Source organism: Anabrus simplex, chromosome 1, assembly GCF_040414725.1.
Source record: "Anabrus simplex isolate iqAnaSimp1 chromosome 1, ASM4041472v1, whole genome shotgun sequence".
In the NCBI taxonomy this organism is placed as follows: domain Eukaryota; kingdom Metazoa; phylum Arthropoda; class Insecta; order Orthoptera; family Tettigoniidae; genus Anabrus; species Anabrus simplex.
Genome location: NC_090265.1, coordinates 1,362,621,488 through 1,362,642,879, shown reverse-complemented (window position 1 = coordinate 1,362,642,879; position 21,392 = coordinate 1,362,621,488). Strand labels below are relative to the sequence as shown.

The window sequence follows — 21,392 nt, the reverse complement described above, 5'->3', positions numbered from 1 at the left end:
CTAAAGCATTAAATAATGAATTTTACAGTATTGTTAAAAAGGAAATTAACCTATATGAGTCTTCAAATTCTACTCAGAGCTATAACTTAGAGCAGGCTTATATTTACTAACGATTTCTCCAGCTCCCATCGAACCTGAACGCGCTTTCTCAGCAGCTGCATATATGTGCAACAAATTGAGAAGCAGGCTTGGTAATGAGACGCTGGATGCTTTGTTATTTCTCAGATAATATTTTCGCAATTCAAATTAGAATGTTCCTATTAAATTAGTTTTCTTTATATGTACGATGAATGTGAAATGTGACTGATTGTTATTTTTAGTACTTTTTGCAAAGAAACTTTCTAGCTAACTTATGTTACATGAAAGTCGTTTATTTAGTCTATGTTCAGAGAGGTTGTTGTTAATTTCCAACGCTTATTTGCATAGTTTGTTACATAAGGGTTTTTTAAAAATTTATGTAAGTTTAAAGAGATCTCGCTGATTCTTGGAAAAAGAATAATTTTAACATAGAGACTGAGTGATTTTAAATCTGGTTAGTCAGACTCTAAGTCTTAGTTAAGATTAGCTAGGTGTATACCATAAAATATGTTGATATTGTCTAAATTTCAATTTGCTGATTAACCTTTTCCGGTCCAACGCCGAGTTGACCTCGGCATCATGGCTTATTGTAACCGGTCCAACATCGAGATCACCTCGACATTGTTTTATTGTACATGAGAAGTTATTTATTGAAGTTCTTTGACCTGATTGATATTGATCAATATCTCTGGAGTTTCTAGAGCAAATTTTTGTGCACAAAAGAAGCCGTTCTGTTATCTCCATGGATATAATACGAGATATACGTACCCATGTGTCGTCATGGTTACCCGCAGCCTGCCAGCTGTTTTTACTGTTTACAGTGTGTAGTGCTGCACACGTGTTGTACTAGGCATGTTTATCTGTGAAAGCGAATTGTCTCGGTTGAATTTGCGATGTAAAATCGCAAATATGAATGAAGAAGAAATACGTATGCATGTTTATTTAGACAGCAGTGACGATGATTTTTTTTTCTTTTCAATTAGACGAAGAGTTTAGAGAATTGTCAAGTGAAGATGAAGGTGCAGTGAACTCCACCATTGAAAGTGAAACTTCAGCAACTGGGCCTGTGCGTAAAAAAGCGCGGAATGATCACGGACCATCATATGCTCTTTCCAAAGATTCTGGATAGGAAGTTTCAGTGACTGCTACAAAAGCAAGAAGACATGCAAATGTAATATACCGGGGTGGAAGAGGGGATACGGCACTCGGCAATGACGACGCTTCTCAGGTCAGGGTTGATAATTTCAGTAAAAGTGATGCTGAACATACTTCCGCACATACAAATGGGAATTCAAACGGCAATAGTGTTTACCGGAATGTACATTTCATGATAGTGAGCCACCTAGGCTAAGTTATTCATCAGGTCAGAAAACTAGAGGACCGCAGGTTCTGCCTAGTTGCATCACTCTACTTCAGTTTATTATGTTGTTCTTTCCTCCTGCACTGACGACGAAAATTATTATGGGAACTAATTCCTATGAAAATAGAATGTACGCTAATAATCATAATAATAATAATTATAATTATTAATAAAAAATTCTGAGTTTAATCTGACTAGATAAAAATGTGCAAAATTAATTTGCACCAGACTGTTGGAACATGTGACAGAAAATTGTACTGCAAAGCTGATTTCTGTAAGATTTTCTTATTTTTTTATTTGCAACCTTCAATCCCGGGATCTTGGGACTGACCAAGTGTAATCCCGAAGTCCCGGGATTAGAAATTCCCTAATAGCAACCCATTCAGTCACTCTTTTGTCTAGTTCATTTGTGCTCATTTTTGCCAGTAGTCTCCCATAATCCACCCTATCAAAGGCCTTCGATAGGTCGATCGTGATACAGTCCATTTGACCTCCCGAATCCAAGATATCTGCTATAACCTGCTGGAATCCTACAAGTTGAGCTTCAGTGGAATAACCTTTCCTAAACCCAAACTGCCTTCTATCGAACCATTTCTATGAAACCAGTTAGTAATTTAACAGGCTTGTCTAATTCAATTGGAAAGATTGTTTTCTCATATCATACAAACAACACAGGTTGACAGTCTACCAAAGTGCAGTAATATTTTTTGTCATATTGATTCAATATAAACAATAAAACGTCAAGAAAATGAACAATAATTACACTGTGTTACAATTAAATAGAAGTACTGCATGATTATCCGATTAAAAATTAATTACTTGACTACACACTGACAAAGTAACACACTAGATAAAATTCCACAGACACATTGACTGAGTGAGACCTCAAGACTGATGAATGCGCACGGCAATTGGGTGAACCATACCTCAGTGTCCATGACCCTGGCAGAAATATACCCCTGCTACTGTTTGTCGCAGCACATGCTGCATATTGCACATTGATGCATGGGTCTCTACTACTAGCTGTGGCGCTGTACAAATCGGTTAGCCATGATGAATGACATTTGGTACATATTTCTGCTATTTTTCTTAATTACTGAAGAAATTAATGGAAAGAATTAGTTGGAAAGACAACAGGGTTTGTAGTAATTGTTTTTTAATAATTCCTAAATTCAGGCGGCTAAAATTAAATAATTTTTTTCTCCATAAAATGGTGGTGGTGATAGGGGAATTGCCCCCATTCCCTCTCTCCCTATTCGCCGCCACTGGCCTTATGTTGCATGCTGTGACGTTATGTGAGCTGTGCTGTGTTGGATTCTTAACCTCTCTTTGTGAATTGTTTAGTAAAGTTTTATCAAGTAGACCGATCTAATTCTGTTGGAAGTAGGTTTACTGGTTAACAATGAAGTAAAACTCCCCCAAGCTAGAGCTGTGAGTGTGCTAATACAGACACAGATGACTCTCTTACTCACTTTGTTAGGTGGGAGAGGAGAATGCCATCAACTGTTGATAAAATTCCCCAAATGCTCTTTTCTTTATTGGTCTGTGCATGTCCTGGATAGTGACAAGGGTAGTGACAAGTGTCAGGGATGCTTATTAAAGAGAATTTCAGAAACCAAGGTAACAAAATCCCTTTATTTTTTGTTTTTTGCTCTATGGACTAAGTGTTAACAACCAATCTCATTTTCAATGTCTGCCGGCTTTGACATCCTACCAGTATTTGTTGAGCCCGTCAATCAGCGCTTTCTTCCGCTCCTCTGGTAAAGGGCCTCTCTGCCTTCTAGGTTCTGTCTGCACCATAAAACCCTGATAGCTTTTCACCACCCTTCTGAAACAAACCCTGTCATTGATTTCATCCTCCATAATGTCCACCTCTCTCAGATCTTTCTCACACTCTTGGAACCATCTCAACTTAGATGCCTTTGGTTTTAGAAAATCCCAGATTTTCTTTGTGAGCCGGTCATTAATCATACAGAGGATGTGCCCATAAAACAGCTATCTACTCTAATTGCTTTTATCGGTTCCATCTTGCTGTATTGGATTTCAGTCGAACCTGCCCGTCAACCAATCTTCCATAGTAACCTGCGTTCTCTTTTCAGCAGTTGATTGACTAGTCCTTTTCAATTCATGCACAGGGTCTCCGAAGCACATAAGCCTTCTGGTCTAACAACGCTGTAATGTTTTAATTTGACTCCGAAACTCAGCATCATCTTATTAGCCTGTATATGTTTTTAGTGAATTGGAATGCTCTAATTTCCAAATGTGGATAATGGTCACTTCTTGTTCTAGCCCATTCTCTTGGATTGCTTCACCAAGGTACTTTAAACTTCTTGACTCTTCCAATCTTTCCATGGTCTGTTAACATCCATTCTGGACCATCACTGATGTTCGTCATTTATTTCATCTCCTCAAAAAGAATTTGTAGTCCTACTTTCTGTGCTGTTTCTTTAAGAAGGTTTATCTTCCTGATTGCTGAACTGATGTTGTTGGCAAATATGGCTAAGTCGTTCGCCAAAGCCAGACAGTCAACATACACTCCTTTGTGTTTGGGGCCTAATGAAAACCGATCTTAGTTTCCTTCTTTGTTCAGCAAACTTCTCCATTCTTGGATTAACTTTTCCAAGATACAATTGAAAAGAAGTGGAGAAAGTCCCATTGTCTGACCCCAGTCTTTATCTTGAAGGGCTCTGAGATTTCATCGTTGAATTTTACTTTTGATATTGTGTTGATGAGAGTCTGCTTCAGTTTCTGGATGTAGCGTCCACCCCAAACTCTTCCAGAACATTCAGTAATGACCGCCGGTCAATCAAGTCGTATGCTTTTCTGAAGTCCACAAATACGACCACATATTCAAACCTCCCAGTTATCTTGTATCTGATGGTGTATTCAGATTGAGAATTTGTTCTGGACAGGAACGGCCCTTTAGGAAACCAGCCTGGTATTCACCAGTCTGCTTATCAAGACTTCGATTCTGTTGAGGTGTGCTTTAGAAAGGATCTTGTAAGGAATATGCACTATCAATATACCTCTGTAATTGTCAATGTTCTTCTTGTCTTCTTTTTTATGGAGAGGATGGATTAGTGCTGATTGCCATTCAACTGGTATAGTACCCAATTTCCAAATCTTTTGAAAGAGACAGACTAATATGTCCAGAGTATCCTCATTCACCAGCCTCAGTAGTTCCGCTACTATGGAATCTTCCCCAGCTGCGTTATTATCTTTCAGACTATCTATGATCTGCTCAATTTCCATCTTACAGGGTAGCTGAGAATTGGACAGACCTTGAATAGGTGGGGAGAAGGTTAGTCTTTGCATTGGTTCATCACAGTTTGATGCAAGTGTAATTGACTAGTTTAACTCGGACACAATTCTCTAAACCCATGGGAAAATAGTGGAAATATCGAGCTCGATTAGTAGGTGATATAATAATAATTATTATTTATGTAGTTATGTACAGACTTTATTTGGTATAAATCGTGGTCATATCATTTATTATTTGTGTGTTGTATGATCTGTCTTGTGTAACAAAACATGTGAGGTTATGCTGTAGGTATATTAACACGTTGAAGACGATGTCACCCCTTATGGGGTGAAGGACGCTCATAGAAAATATCGTGTTTCACACGGTAGTGTGTCCAGGCCTCTCGAATTTAGGCTGTCGCGCAAAACTAGCGTTACCATTCGCTGTTGTATTGCATTGCTTGTTCACGTAAGGTGTTCATAGGGTGCAGTGCGGTGCCCATTCCTTTCTCAGCACGCTGTGCATTGTGCAACGGACAGTGGAATTTCTTTGGCATGTATGGGGTGACATATGCAACCATCAGAATTCAGTTATTAATGACAAGGAAAATAATATGGATTGGAGCCTATTTTTGCTTTATTCTTACATACTATTGTTACATAACTTCAGAAATTATTATTATTATTATTATTATTATTATTATTATTATTATTATTATTATTATTATTATTATTATTAGATCAGTGGAGCTTCATTGTTCTAAGGAAAGTTAAAATTACAAAAGAAAACCACACAGATGACAATGTATCATGTTAGTCATTGAATTTATGCCATAGTATAAATAATATGAAAGGATAACAGTTTTTACAAGATACACATCACTTGTGAACCAACTCATAGTGAGGTTTGCATAAGAATGCTTTGTCCGGGCAATGTTTACAATACGTTGTTACTTTCTTCACTTTCCTTGCAGCCTCTCGACCTGCAGTTTTGTTAGCCTCTTTGTAGCATATGCTGCAGTATTTCCTTCTCTTCCATGTGGAATTTCCAGCCTTTTCAATTTCTTCGGTCTCCACAAGGAGTTAGATACCACGATTGTGACAAGGTGTTTCTACTTCATCCGACAAGCACATCAGTTCAAGAGCACATTTCTCTTTGAAGGTAGTGATGGACATTTTCTGCAGCTTTGGCACTGTTTGATAGTTTCTGTATGCAATCCATGAATTCACCCAGCTTGTTCCAATTAGTAGTTCCGTTGCTACCTTGCGATACCATCTCGACAGTTTTCCGAACAGATGTATTATAGGACGATAGCTGATCAGATAATCAATGCCAGGCTAGGGATGGTTTGAAAATTTCTGTGTTACTCTTATGTTTTCCTGAAGATATGAATTCTAACTGGTCCTTAGTTGAGAGCATATAAACTTCTCGCTTGTCCATCCATTTCAATGGTAGGATACCATTCTGTGATTCCTTAGCAACCATTTCTCCTTTCTTGACTCTTTCATTTAGACCTGGAGGAAGCCCAACTCTATTCTGCTGCAAGGTACCAGTCAGGTGAGTGTGTCTAGTTAATTCTCCAGATCAACAGATGTGTAGAAATTGTCTGCGAACAAAGTTGATCCACTCTCTAAATAAGGATCCAAAAGTTCCATTACAACAGCTGTAGCATGTGGTAGTCCAGGGATAGCAATTGTCTCTTTGCCGTAATACACTTTTGTGGTGTACAGATGGCTATAGGCCCTACCTACTACATAGTTTGAATACCTTCACCCCATATTTGAGCCTTATTTGGAATAAACTTGTGAAATATTAGTCTTAGCCTGAAGGGGATCATAGATTCGTCAATGACTAATGTTTCTTATGGCTCATTTAGTTCTTTGAAATTCTTATTGAGCTTTAGAACAAGAGGTGTGATTTTATACAACTTGTCTTGACCTTGGTTCTCTTCACTGTTGAAATGCCAGAAATGCAAAATCAGTAAGAACTTGTCCCGCTTCATTACATGACCCCCAACATAGTTTTTATACAGTCTGTTCTTTCTTGACCAGTAATTATGTAGTTTGGGAAACTGTGCTAAGCCCATCCACATCAGTAAGCCTAAGAACTTTTTCATGTCAGCACAATTGATATCAGTCCACTGAGTGAATCTACTCTAAATGGTAATTCTAAATTCCCATGGAGGGAATTAGATATTTTTCCACCAATAGAGCATATCAAAAATCAGATCAAAAATTAGATGTATGGCTTTTCAGGCGTTTGCTCTATTAACCAGCATTTCGTCTTAGGCCTGACACTAGACTCGTCAGAGTGGGATGTGTCAGACCCTACCCACTTATGCTGGGGTATATGCAGGTGAACTTATCAGAAGCCTCTTATGTGGCACAGTCTGATAACTACATACGGGAGATAAAACTCCACAATGGAATTAATGCCCGCCTAGCAATTCCAAATGGTAATTCTAAATTCCCATGGAGGGAATTAGATATTTCTCCACCAATAGAGCATATCAAAAATCAGATCAAAAATTAGATGTATGGCTTTTCAGGCGTTTGCTCTATTAACCACCATTTCGTCTTCCATTGTGGAGTTTTATCTCCCGTATGCAGTTATCAGACTGTGCCACATAAGAGGCTTCTGATAAGTTCACCTGCATACACCCCAGCATAAGTGGGTAGGGTCTGACACATCCCACTCTGACAAGTCTAGTGTCAGGCCTAAGACGAAATGCTGGTTAATAGAGCAAACGCCTGAAAAGCCATATATCTAATTTTTGATCTGAATCTACTCTGCCTACTCAAACGTTTCCCTTGCAACACATTCCTTGCATTTTCATTGGTCTCATGCACCATCATATTGATGATATTGCTAGTAACTATAGCATGAAAGAAATCAACTGGTTGAGATTTAGCACTCGGAAATTTTAAACTGGGACTACGTGTGAATAAAAAATGTTTCTGCAAACCTGAGGATGTTTCCCAGTAATTGTCACTGGCTGGTGATATGGTTGAATCATCACACAATGCAGCACCGGAATCTTTGCTAGTGTCCTCACTACACAAACTACTGTCCAATTTCGACTCAGAAAAGGTGGCATCACATTGCAAATCCGAAATGTGAACATCACTTGATTCAGCACTTGAACCCTTTTCAAGTTCTTCTATCTTTCTATTGGTGATCATGACTTACTCTGCACAGAAACACATATAACATGAATTAAATTCTTGTCACAAAACTGTAAATTACAAGGAACTCATTGAAAGGTGCGTAAACCAACAGCTCACAACACAGAGCACAGTGTTCCACAACAACAAAGGTAAAAATGCCGTCACCCCTAGACGTGCGCTTTCTCTGTTGCATTGTCAACCTAATAACCATATGTCACCCCAATAGGGGGACACAAAAATAGTAACTTTGAACATAAATTATGTCTGATTATAATCTACGAATGAAATTACACACATCCGTAGCCCAAAACAACCTGAAATATGTATATCGCATTTCTGCAGTTTACCGCGAAGAAAGCAAATGTACGCGTCAGCGTTAACGTGTTAATAAGCCTTTATTAAAATGTAGGAACATGTAATTAATAGTATATAATTTATTATTACCTGTGTCCGACTCGTTGGCTGAATGGTCAGCATACTGGCCTTTAGTTCAGAGGGTCCCGGGTTTGATTCCCGGCCGGGTCAGGGATTTTAATCGCTTCTGATTAATTCTTTTGGCTTGGGGACTGGGTGTTTGTGTCCGTCCCAATACTCTCCTCTTCATATTCACACAACACACTACACTACCAGCCACCACAGGAACATGCAATAGTGATTACATCCCTCATATACGGTTGGTGTCAGGAAGGGAATCTGGCCGTAAAACAGGGCCAAATCCACGTGCGATGTAGTTCGCGCTCGCGACCCTACAGGTGTAGGAAGAGCGGTAGGAAAAGAAGAATAATTTATTATTACCTGTAAATATGATGTACAAATCCGATGTAATGTAACACAGGGTAAGATTCCAGAACAACGCACCTTTGTCACCAGAGTTTTATAGAATGTTGTGTCCATTTGTACATAGATTATTGGAGACTTGAGAAGATACAAGAATGCATGTTGTGACATACTTTTTCTAGAAGCCTGGCCAGGCAAGGTATATAAAGGACTGCCTTAATCAATGCTTTCTTCCCGGAAGATGCGGAAGACACGGATTTACGAAAAAAACATCAGGGGTTTCTCAGAAGTTGCTCCTGACACTGTCGAACCATTCTCACAGCAAGAAGTTGAGCGCATGATCCTCTTACAAAATGACAAAGCTCCAGGTTGGGATGATATATCAGCTAATAGAATTAAAAACATTCACTTCCGTTTCCTGTCTCTGTTCACTCTCCTTTTCAACAAATGTTTAGCCTTTAATGTATTTCCTTCCTCCTGGAAACTTGCAATGGTTAAAATAATGCCTAAAGATTTCTTCACCATACCCACTGTTAAATCCTTCAGACCTATCTGCCTATTGGCAGTACTTGGAAAGGTTTTGGAGAAGTTACTGATTGATCGAGTGACGTACCATCTGCATAGTCACAATCTCCTAAGCCAAAAGCAATATGGATTCACGCCTCAGAGGTCAACTGAGGACACCGTCCTTGATGTAGTTAGATGGATCCAACAAATTTTTTCATTGAAAAAGGTAGTTATTCTAATCTCTCTGAATATAACAGGCACTGGAAATTCTAAGTTCCCAAGGAGGGAATTAGATATTTTTCTACCAATAGAGCATGTCGAAAAACAGATCGGATGTAAGGCTTTTCAGGCGTTTGCTCTATTAACCAGCGTTTTGTCTTAGGTCCGACACTAGACTCATTAGAGTGGGATGTGTCAGACCCTACCCATTGACGCTGGGGTGTATGCAGGTGAACTTATCAGAAGCCCTATATAAGAGGCACAGTCTGATAACTCCATTGTGGAGTTATATCTCCTGTATGCAGTCTTGACACATCCCACTCTGATGAGTCTAGTGTCAGACCTAAGACAAAACGCTGGTTAATAGAGCAAACGCCTGAAAAGCCTTACATCTGGTTTTTTTAATTTTTATAACAGGCACTTTCGATAATGCCTGGTGGACAAAATTTTTATCCCGGTTAAAGACAAAACAATGTCCCAGAAATTTATATAAGATAATACAAACGTACTTTCAAAATCGAAAAGTTACACTTAAAATTGGAACTGCAGCCAGTACTAAACATGTAGTCAGGGGTATCCACAGGGATCCAGTTGCACCCCTGGATTTCGGAATATTTTTTATGTGAAGACCTCCTGTGGCAGCCTCTCCCGAAAGGGTGTGATGTCATTGCCTACGCCGACGATGCCCTTCTTCTAATCAACGCTATCAATGTACAGGAACTCGATGCACGTGCAAATGCAACCATTGATATCTTCCACAATTGGGGGGAGAACAACAAACTCCAGTTTAATCCAACAAAGACCAAAGCTATGGTACTCACTAGAAGAAAGTGAAAAATCCAAAAATAGTTATGGTCACAGAATAACCTTCGAAGATCATCTCCTGTATTTAGGGGTTATGCTAGATAAACACCTCACTTTTAGGACTCATTTCCATAGGCTGAAAAAGTCAGCAAATTCATAAAAGGTATAACTGTTGCCTGCAGGCCTTCATCGGGACTCAATTCTGACGTACTGCGAGTAATCTACAACACAGCCTTTATACCATTGATTTTATACTGTGCCTCTTCATTCTGCTTTGTACTGGAAAAGAAATGGGCTCAAAACAATTTAATGCAACTTCAAAGAGGATTTGCTCTTCGAATTTCCCGTGCCTACCACACAACGTCCACTGTGAACCATTATTTTTGACTGCAATTTGTAGGGCTGAGCTTGCTTTACTCAAGAAAAATAGAATCTCATCATTGCCCATTATCAAGGTCACTGTGGAGGAACAGAGAAATTATTTTCAATCTGGACATCCTAGTATCTTTAAAAAACTTGTCAGCGATAGTTGCTCAAGTTCTCATGACTTTATAATATACACAGCTGGCTCATGCATACCGGACAATGATGAATATGACCAAGTTGGATGTGCTGTTGTGGTATATGGAAACTATCTTGAAATATTTTGAGAACAACATAAGCTTTCTTCAAACTGTTCAGTTTTTCAAGCTGAACTTTGGGCCATAAAGTCAGCACTGCACTGGTGCATAGATAATGACAAAAATGGAAAGGTATACAGTTACTCACAAACAGCATTAAACGCAATAAATGACAAGTAATTTAAATCCAGTTAGCTGCTGATAATCCAAAATGGCCCCCACGCGTGTTTATGCTGGGTTCGAGGACACACGGGGACAATTGGAAATGAGAAAGCAGACCTGTTAGCACAAGATGTTGCAAACTCTGCGATGGAAGTATTATGTGATAAAGCTCCGTTATGTCACCTGGAAAGGAATCATAGAAATCGCACATCTCTTCAGTGGAATAACATCTGGGCCACAACCACAAAAGGATCCGTAACGAGAGAACTGTTCTTTCCTGAGATCCAGCATCGATTCCAGTGCAAAGTGCTCATGGCTAATTTTGTGCTTCCACAATTTCTATCTGGCCATGGTAAATTTAAATCATATTTCGAGTGGATAACATCAGTGTCTCAGATGATTACTTATGGTTTTGTGGATCCTCTCAAACAGTGCAGCATTTAATTTTTGATTGTACTGCTTTCGAAAGACCAAGATATACCCTAGTATGTCACCTGAACTTTTGTGACACTGAATAGAACAAACCTCTATTTCATATATTTAAACAACAATGTTGTTATAATAATTTTTTAACTTTCATCCACTGCATCTTTAATAAGCTTTCATCATAATGTTAAATCTGTTGCAATTTATATGTAATTGTTAAACTATAGCCCTAATATGCTTTTGCACAATAGGATTCCCTTCTATTTTCATTAGAAATTCAATATAAATAAATAGTTAGTGTGTGAACTCATGTTGTGAGTTTGTTGTGTTGGTAGTTGGTTGACATGCTAATGAGGCAGTCTTCTTATTCTTTTATTATTTATAAATTTCATTTCATATTATTTATAAATTTATTATTTATAAATTTCATTTCATTTATTCTTCTTCGAGTCGGTTAAAGATGGCAGTTCATTAGTGTGTGTGTATAATGTGTATATAATTTGTAAATAAAACCGTGTACACAATTGACGGCATCTCCTCTGCGTGTCTTCGTGATTACAATAAGTGGTGACCGCGACAGGACTGAATAATTTTTGGTAGTGAATAAGAGTGTAAGTGGAAATGAGAAGAAAATGAAAGTGATACTGGAAAATATGTCTGTAAAACAACTTTAAGATGAACTTGCAAAACGAAATCCTCCGAACGGCATTAAGAGAACAATGAAGACACTACTACAAGAAGACCTCATTAAAAATGGTGAAGATCCCGAAAGGTTTTTCATTGAGGTGGAAATCTCTGGACTCGCAATGATGTGGAAGTCAGCGTAGACCTGGGAGATATCCAGTTAACGCATCTTCAACCAAGTGAAGAAGAGTAGCTGAGACGCCTTAAAGGACTTTCTAGAAGTCATCACCAATAAAATAGGACAGACTACCACTGTAATGCACACCATGAATGGAGCACCTCCTCACCCATCAAGCAACGCCCATAGCCAATCAACCCAGATAAGCACAACTTTGTCATTCAGAAGATTCAAGAGATGAAAGGGCAAGGTCTCATAGAACCCTCCACATTCTGTTGGGCTTCGCCTATCATCCTACCGGAGAAGAATGGCGAGTATCGACTGTGTGTGATCTTCTGCAAGTTGAACGAGAAGACCGTTAGTGATGCCTACCTCATGCCTGACCTGAAAGACTCACTGAAACAAGTGGATCTAGGATTTCCAGCACACTGGATCTCAACTTCGGGTACTGGCAAGTGGAGGTCAAGGAAAGTTCTAGACCACTGACCGCCTTCATGACACAGAGAGGATTGTACCATTTTACAGTAATGCCTTTTGGGTTGAAGAATGCTCCTGCAACCTTCATGTGACTGATGGATAGGGTATTGTCATGATATGTTGGAGATTTCTGCCGAGTGTATCTCGACGACATCTTAATACACACCAAGAATTTTCAAGAACACCTTGTACATCTGAAGAAAGTGCTGGAACGATTGAAAATTCATGGACTGACTTGCCAACTGGTTAAGTGCACTATCTTAGACATGTCCTAACATCTGAGGGCTTAGAAAGGTAATCGGAGAAGAATCGAGCTATCAAAGAAACTGAACGCCCGCAGACCAAGCGACAAGTATGTCAGTTCCTTGGCTTGTGTGGATGGTATAGCAGCTTCGTGCCACACTTTGAGGAGAAAGCAATACCACTCGCCGATGTACTCCATAACAACCGCCCGTTCCGATGGATCAGCAAAGAAGAGGCAGCATTCTAAGGCATTAAGGCTGCGATATGCAACGCTCCTGGTCTAGCCCATCCCAATCCTCAACGGAAGATGTGCCTCCAGACGGACACCAGCGACTCCGGCTTAGGAGCAGTGTTATTCCAGGAGAGGGGTGACGGCGGAAGGGACATCATCAAGTATGCCAATAGAAAGCTATCTCCCACCAAACAACGCTACTGCACTGCCGAGAAGGAAGCCTTACTTGTGGTGTGGGCCATGGACAAATTCAGAGGCTACTTGGAAGGAAAGAAGGAAGTTCCAGTTGTACACCGATAACACAGCTCTCAAATGGTTGAACTCTTTGGCTCAAAATCTAAACTGATGTGATGGGTTCTGTTAATCGCAGAATTTGAATTCGATGTGCGTCTCATCCCAGGATCGATGAACATAGGAGCAGACAGTTTATCTAGGCACCCGGCGATGGAACCTGGAGCACCATTGTCGAGAGGGAGTTTCCACAAAAACACCAGAGCGAACCCAAGGAACCTGTTCTTATGACTATCAAGAAGGAACTTGATCTGAGAGTAATCAAGCAATGGCAAGAACAAGACAAGCTGTGTAGGACCATGGCGCAGTGGATTAGGAGACAGAACACAGATAGTCGACTCACCCCAAGGGAATTCAAGATGTGATACAAGAACTTCCGGGTTGACGGAGGAATCTTAATGTACAGATCTCACCTCTCCGACCCACCTGCATTAGTGGTGATCCCTAGGCAGCACACGACGGATATCCTCGAAGTTCCATGACAGCACTGAAGCTGGTCATCCAGGAGGTGAAGAGACATAAGTCTATCAACATGTGAAAGGACGTCCTTGACTATGTGAAAGGGTGCTACATCTGCGCCTGCACCAAGGCGAGCAACAGGAAGGCAGATTTCAGTCAGCGAGGAAGACGGCCGCAGCTCCCTTGGGAGGTCATAGCCCTGGACTTGATGATCCCCTACCCTAGAACAGGACTCCTAGTAATCACAGACCTCTTCACAAGATGGATTGAAGTGTTTCTGATATCAGAAGCCACGGCAGGATGCATCACCAGTCTTCTACAGGATGAGCTATTCAGCTGCTACTGTTTTCCACGATGCATTCTGTCAGACAGTGGGAATCAGTTCACATCAAGGAAGTGGCAGCAAATGATGACTGATTGGGGCATGGAGCACTGGACCACCACTATCTACAACCCAACGGCCAATCCAGCGCAACGACAGAACCTGGAGTTAAAAAGGATGCTACTGGTCCACCTAATACACAAGGAACATCGACTGTGGGACCGTCAGATACTGCACTCACTCTTTGCTGTGCGGTGACGCATCAACCGTGTCGCTGGCTATTCCCCAGTGAAGCTGTTCCTTGGGTGACAGCTATACGGCACCGGGGATTGAGAAATTGATCCACTACCCACTTCTGGTCAAGATGATGTAGCTCTTTCCCTAGCTGAATGGCAGCATAAGCAGCAGCAGGACATCAAGGAAAAGCAAGCTTTGGCCGAGAAGATATCCCTTATCCTGGCCAAGGCTCAAGATGTCGAAGAGATCCAGATCTTCCTACCAGCCCAATAAGTACTGAGACGTAACCACCCAGCCAGTAATAAGATTGGAAGGTTTCACGCAGGTCTTGCACCTAAGTGGGTTGGTCCCATCGAGGTCGATAAGCAGCTGGGCAATGGGGTTAACTTACTAAAGACCAACCCTCCTGTCAAGGTACACTCATTGGAATTGCGGCGAATCACCCAACCGCTGAGCATACAGAGTAAGCCTGGCACTGCCATGGATCCACCTGGAGGAGAGGCTACTAATGACACGGCACAATCTGATCATGAGGAGGAGAACACATCGACTACCACCGAGGAAGAAGCTGGCAGCGAGGCGACACCGACCCCCGACATGGCGCAATCTAGTCAGGAGGAGGAGAGCACATCCAGCGACGTCAAGGAAGAGAGAAAATATCTACTAGCAGAAGTACCCGTTCTTCGTACGAGTTATCAGAAACTGGCTTTAGTTACTCGTACTATCGGTGTGACCGACTTCATTAGATATTTATATCACTGGTGTATTTACTTAAGTACGTAGAAGTTATTTGTCATGTTTGGAATTATAGTGTATCTTCTTCTTTTCTTCATGGGGCCTCTAAATATTAGTTCCTAATTAGCGTCAACCTCAAGATCTTTTGCTACCATGTTTTTCCTTCATTCCCACCTAGATATACCTGCTCCCTTCACAAAGCTGCAGGTTTAGTGTAAATATACTTCCGCTAGATAGTACCACAAATATAAATATTATTGAATGTATTTGTTTGATCCGACATTTCGTAACTACTACAATTGATCAAGGAAATACATGATACATAAAAGAAACTACTATAATTATCGAAAAATATAATTCTCAGGGCTTGTCACTCATGTCGCACATCATATAATGAATCTGAGTATAATTGTTGAGAAATTTTTTCAAGTCATGGGTGCACCATCTTGACAATTGTGTACAGTATATAGGTTGTTTTCATGGTTACAATGATTGTAAAAGTGGACCAAAATATCAGCACTAATAACATCAGTGATCCTACTACTCCATGATTTGATAGAAAATAGTTTAAACTGTAGGTAACAGACTCTGCAAAATACTGAAACCTAAGCCAGTACGTAAAAACGGAGGCCCGTCGGCAACTGCTGGTCGCTGTACTATGGAGATCTCCGTGGCTATTATTTTTATACTTCACTCCCTTTCCAACCCCGCTCAAAGGAGTACTATAAGAATCTTACACAACAGCTTATTTTTTCCAGATAAGTCATATGTGTATCAATTTTGGTTGGCAGCTATGTCCAAACGTACATGCATAATCTAGCTGCTGTAGAATCTTGGAGCTGCCGTTGCCATGGTTACGGCAGTTCGTTTCTTTATCCGATTCCTAGAGCAGGGGTAGTGTGGTTTCAATATCTCCATAACGGTTGGTTTTAGGGCCTTAAAGTATGGTTTTTGGTCCCGAAGGGTTTACCGAGTTTTGTTCTTTGCGTCAAGGGGCTTAAGATGAGCTTTGTCTCGTCCTTGTACGACAAATTCGATTTTGCCTATATTAGCCTATTATTTTATGTATTTTTATATATCCGCCTGTTGCCCCCCTCCCCCCTCGAATTGTTTTGAAAATAAAATACAGCCCATGTTACTCACCGGCAATGTAGCTTTCTATAGGTAAAGTAATTTTTAAAATCGGTTCAGTAGTTTTTGAGTCTATCCGTTACAAACAAATATACAAATTTTTCCTCTTTATAATTTTAGTGTAGAAGTATAGATTAAATCCCTAGACATACGGTTGCAGTCAGGAAGGGCATACAGCCGTAAAACAGGGTCAAATCCACATGTGCAACACAGTTCGCACCCGCAACCCCACAGGTGTAGGTAAAGCGATAGAAGAAGAAACTAATTTTAAAAATTCACCCGCTTTTTTTATTCTTTTCACCCCCTTAAGTGGATAAGAGTGTGTTCGTTTTTAAAGGAGATTCCAAGTACCAATTTTAAAGTCTGTAACATCTTCATTTTTTAAGATATATGTATCCTCATAAATAATTCAACTCCTTCCTCACTTCTTTTCACCTCCCCCCCTTAAGTGGATTTTCTGAAAACGAATATTTGTGTTCTTTTATTTTTAAAGGGGATTCCAAATATCAATTTTCATGTCTGTAACATGTTAGGTTTTCGTGATTTATTGTAGATAATTTCACTGCTGTAGAATCCTGGAGCTGACGTTGCCATGGTTATGGCAGTTCATTACTTTATCCAATTCCTAGAGCAGGGGTAGTGTGGTGGCAATATCTCCATAACGGTTGGTTTTCGGGCCCGTAGGGCTTAGCAAGTTTTGTTCTTTGCGTCAAGAGGATTAAATTGAACTTTGTCTCGTCCTTATACGACAAATTCAACATTTTGCCTATGTTAGCCTATTATTTTTATATCCCCCCCCTGTGCCCCCCACTTCAAATTGTTTTGAAAATAAAATACAGCCCATGTTACTCACTGGGAATTCAGCTTTTTATAGGTGAAGTAATTTTTAAAATCGGTTCAGTAGATTTTGAGTCTATTCATTACAAACAAACATACAAATTTTTCCTCTTTATAATATTAGTATAGATGACCAAGGCAAAGTCGACGAGTGTGATAGACTGTTGAAAATGTTTCAATTTATGGGGGGGGGGGATATTGATGCAAGTGTAATGGACTAGTATAACTTGGCAACAATTCTCTAAACCCATGGGTAAATAGTGGAAATATCTAGCTTGATTATTATTATTATTATTATTATTATTATTATTATTATTATTTGTGAGGTGTGGCTATGAAGTTGTTTACGTCTATTAGTATTATTATTTACGTAGTTATGTACGGACTTTATTTGGTATAAATCGTGGTCGTATCATTTATTATTTGTGTGTTGTATGATCTGTCTTGTGTAACAAAACGTGAGGTTATGTCACAATACGTCTGCTGTAGGTAAATTAATAAGACTTTATTAAAATGTAAGAACACATAATTAATAGTACATAATTTATTACTACCTGTAAATATGATGTATAAATCCGATGTAATGTTGTGCAACAGAGGCTAAGATTCCAGAACAACGAATATTCCATAAACGTGGCTTCTCTCCAATCCTTTTCAGCGTTTCTTCATTAGTGATTTTGTCCACCCACGGAATTTTCAGTATTTTCCTGTTGCACTTTATTTCAAAGGCTACTATAAGTTATCAGCCAAGCTAAGAGTGCATGTTTCACTACCGTTACAATACAACAGTATGCTCCACACATTTATCTTCACAAGACATTTCCTGAGGCTCATACTAATGTTTTTGCGTTTAAAGAGCTTTCGTTAGCTTAATGCGGCTGACTATCTCTTCCACTTCTTCCATTTGCTGTTATTTTGCTACAAAGATGAGTGAACTCCTATACATTTGTCACTGTTCTCCATTTAAAGTACAACGAAGAGGTTCATACTGCCAGCTACAGAGGACTTTGGTTTTCATTTTATTGATCTTCATGTTACATTTGTTGAAGGTGGATTCCATTTCCTCGATAGCTGCAGTGGCTTAAGTGCGGCCAGTATCCAGTAATCGGGTGATAGTGGGTTCGAAACCCGTTGTCGGCAGCCCTGAAGATGGTTTTCCTTGGTTTCCCATTTTCACACCAGGCAAATGCTAGGGCTGTACCTTAAGGCCACGACCACTCCTTCCCATTCCTAGATTCCTAGGCCTTTCCTATCCCATCATCGCCATAAGACATGTGTCGGTGCGACGTAAAGCAAATAACAAAAAGAAGGATTCCATTTCTGCTAATGTATAATTCAGATCATCTTCGTTTTCTGCCAGGACTGCGATATCATCTGCAAAGCGAAGCATGGTATTCTTTTTCCTTGAATCTTGAGACCCCCAGTCATTGGCAAATTATCATTTACTTCATTTATTGCTTTTTGGATGTATACATTAAAAAGAATTGGTGAGAGCGAACAACCTTGCCGAACTCCTTGCTTAATGTTGGCCTCTGTTGTGGAATTTCCACATCGTATAACAGCTATCTCGTCTTCATACAATTTCCAAATTGTCCTCCTATCCTTGTACTTGACACCCAATTCTTTCAACACCATGAATAGTTTACCCCACTTAACCTTTTCAGATGCTTCTCCAGGTCTACGAAAGAAATTAATGTATCTTTTTGTGGTCGTTTCTCTATAATCATTCTTACAGCTAGGGTTGCTTCCAGAGTCCCTCTACCCTTCCTAAATTTAAGTTGATCTGTCAATGCCAGCTCCACCTTCCCTTTAATGTGTTTCAAAATAATGTTGGGTAGTATTTTAGAGGCATGGGTTACATGGTTCAGTGTGCGATATTGGTCACGTCAATTAGCAGATGATTTCTTTGGAATGGTCACTATGAAACACATCCTAAAGTCCAATGGGATATGTCCCGTGTTATACATTTCACAAATCAGATCAAATAGGGCTTTCTTCGCATTGTCTCCAGAGGCTTTTATCAGCTCTGCTAGTATATTAACGCCAGAGGCCTTTCCGTTTTTCAGCCTCTCCATTGCTTGATTAAATTCATCCAGGAGTATTTCATCTCCCTCATCTTTATCATTGCTTGATTAAATTCATCCAGGAGTATTTCATCTCCCTCATCTTTATCTACTAGCTCTTCATTTTCTAGTATTTCACAAGGTGTATGTTTTCCTCCATATATATTTTAAACGTATTCTTTCCATTTTGAGGCAATTTCAGAATCTTCATACAACAGTTCTCAATCATCTGTCTTCAGTCCATTGCACATAATCCTCTTGTCCTTAAAGAACCTTTTGACTACCATAAACACTGTCTCAAATTTATGAGTCCTAAATAGTTCTTCTGCTTCCATGCATTGCAATTCCAGGAATTTTTCTCTGGCTGCCTTTGCCTCTTATTTTATTTTGTTTCTCAAATTCCTGTATTGTTGTCCTTCAGTCGCAGAGTTCTTAAACTTTCTTCTTGTGTCTATCTTATGAATGTACAGCAGGTTGTGGAAAAGGCCATAGAGCTCAATGTTGAAACCTTTCTATGCTTCATTGATTACACCAAGGCATTTGATTTGGTTGAATGGACACTTCTCTGGACCATTCTTCTAGAAATGCGGATCGCACAGCATCTGGCTGTCCTTGTGCGGAATCTTTATCAGAGCAACACGGCGGCTGTTGGATTAACCAAGCATTGTCATCAGAAAAGTGCTCTAGTACTGGAAAGGAGATATTTTTATCCGGGGCAGTGAGTTCAGCAGCCTTAGGTAATCTGATGACATCCTGATTCTGGCTGCTAGTGCGCAGGAACTACAGGTCCTCATGGGGAAGCTGATGTTGATTAGTAGGGAATATGGCCCGGAAATTAACAGATGAAAGACAAAGGTAATGATTACAGACATGATATAACATGTCTACATTTACGCGCCGTGAAAGCATCAGTGTTAACAAAGGTAATGATTGTTGACAGACAAAAAGCCAACAAACCAAGTGTGAGGGACTTAGCTGGTTTCGTTCTGAATAGGGAACTGTGTGAACCCATTTGGGTGCGCTGTAAGTATGTGCTTCGAAACTGTATAAAGTCTCGTCCTGCCATCTGTTGGTCGTCTATTTAAGTACGTTCATAGTCCACCTTCCATTCGTCAATTCCTGTTTTGGCACGACCCCATATGGGTACGTCAAGAGTGTTCTGTAGGGTGACAAAATCATTGTCTATCTCGTGCACGGATTGTTGATGTAAGTGTACAGTGCTGTGATATTCCTTGTCTTTTTTAGGTCGCTATGAGGAAATCGAGCAGTAAAATACTTAGTGCAGATAGTCTGGATGATATATCGAACAAGTCTGACAATGATGATGTAGACGAAGTATATGGTTACAATGATTTTGAACCCAGTACAGAGCAAATAGCGACCTCGCACGTTCATCCACATTGATGAATTGCAGTATTCAGCATAAATTTCTCCACTGTACTCCGGGTTTCCATGCCAGCTGTTGCAACAATTTTGACAGTCTTCAACGATATAGTCACTGGTTCCTATGTTGCACAATCATCGCTGCTAGGTTCTCTTGCCCAAATTAAAAGTTATACAAACATAATTATATACTTATTCAATATTCCATAACTACTCATTCTTCTTATATTATTCTCTTACATCATCATTTACCAAATTCACATGATTTTCACTACTTTATATAACATTCTATACGAAAGTTTCCTAACTTCAAATCGGAGGATCGTCGCTTACAAATGATTTCTTGACCTAAAATCATGGTTCGTACCTTTTTACGGCTCCAGTATGAACAAGCTAACACGTCTTTCATAATCGACGGCATATAACGCGTCCCTGCAAAGGAAACGGTAAGTATGACCGAGCGTCAGGATACTAACTACTGTGTAAGTGCGACCCCATATGGGGGCGCGTGTACGTGTACAATTCGTAATGACCAATGCGACCCCATTATGGGGTCGCAATATTTTACCTAATATACGTAAGTTAACCTAATATATCATAAATACATCCTCATTTCAGTGATCATTTGCTTGGTTAAGCCTGTAAACATTTTGGCACCAGGGAGTAACTCAATCTTGTTAGCTCACGGCACTAGACGGCAGTCCTATAAATTTCGGACTGGCACTCAACATGTTAATCTTTTTCAAACAGCTGAAGATGCTTGATAAGAGGGCAAACATGTCCTGTTTTGTTAATTTTAATATGTATATGTAATTTTTG

General features: G+C 39.8%; 1 protein-coding gene across 1 annotated transcript in view; it reads left to right on the top strand.

Annotated features, from left to right (window-relative positions):
- Positions 1-21,392, top strand: part of LOC136858346 (OTU domain-containing protein 7B) — a gene marked incomplete at its 5' end in the record, with an annotated part of 300,853 nt that overhangs the window by 12,618 nt on the left and 266,843 nt on the right. The window lies entirely within an intron of this gene.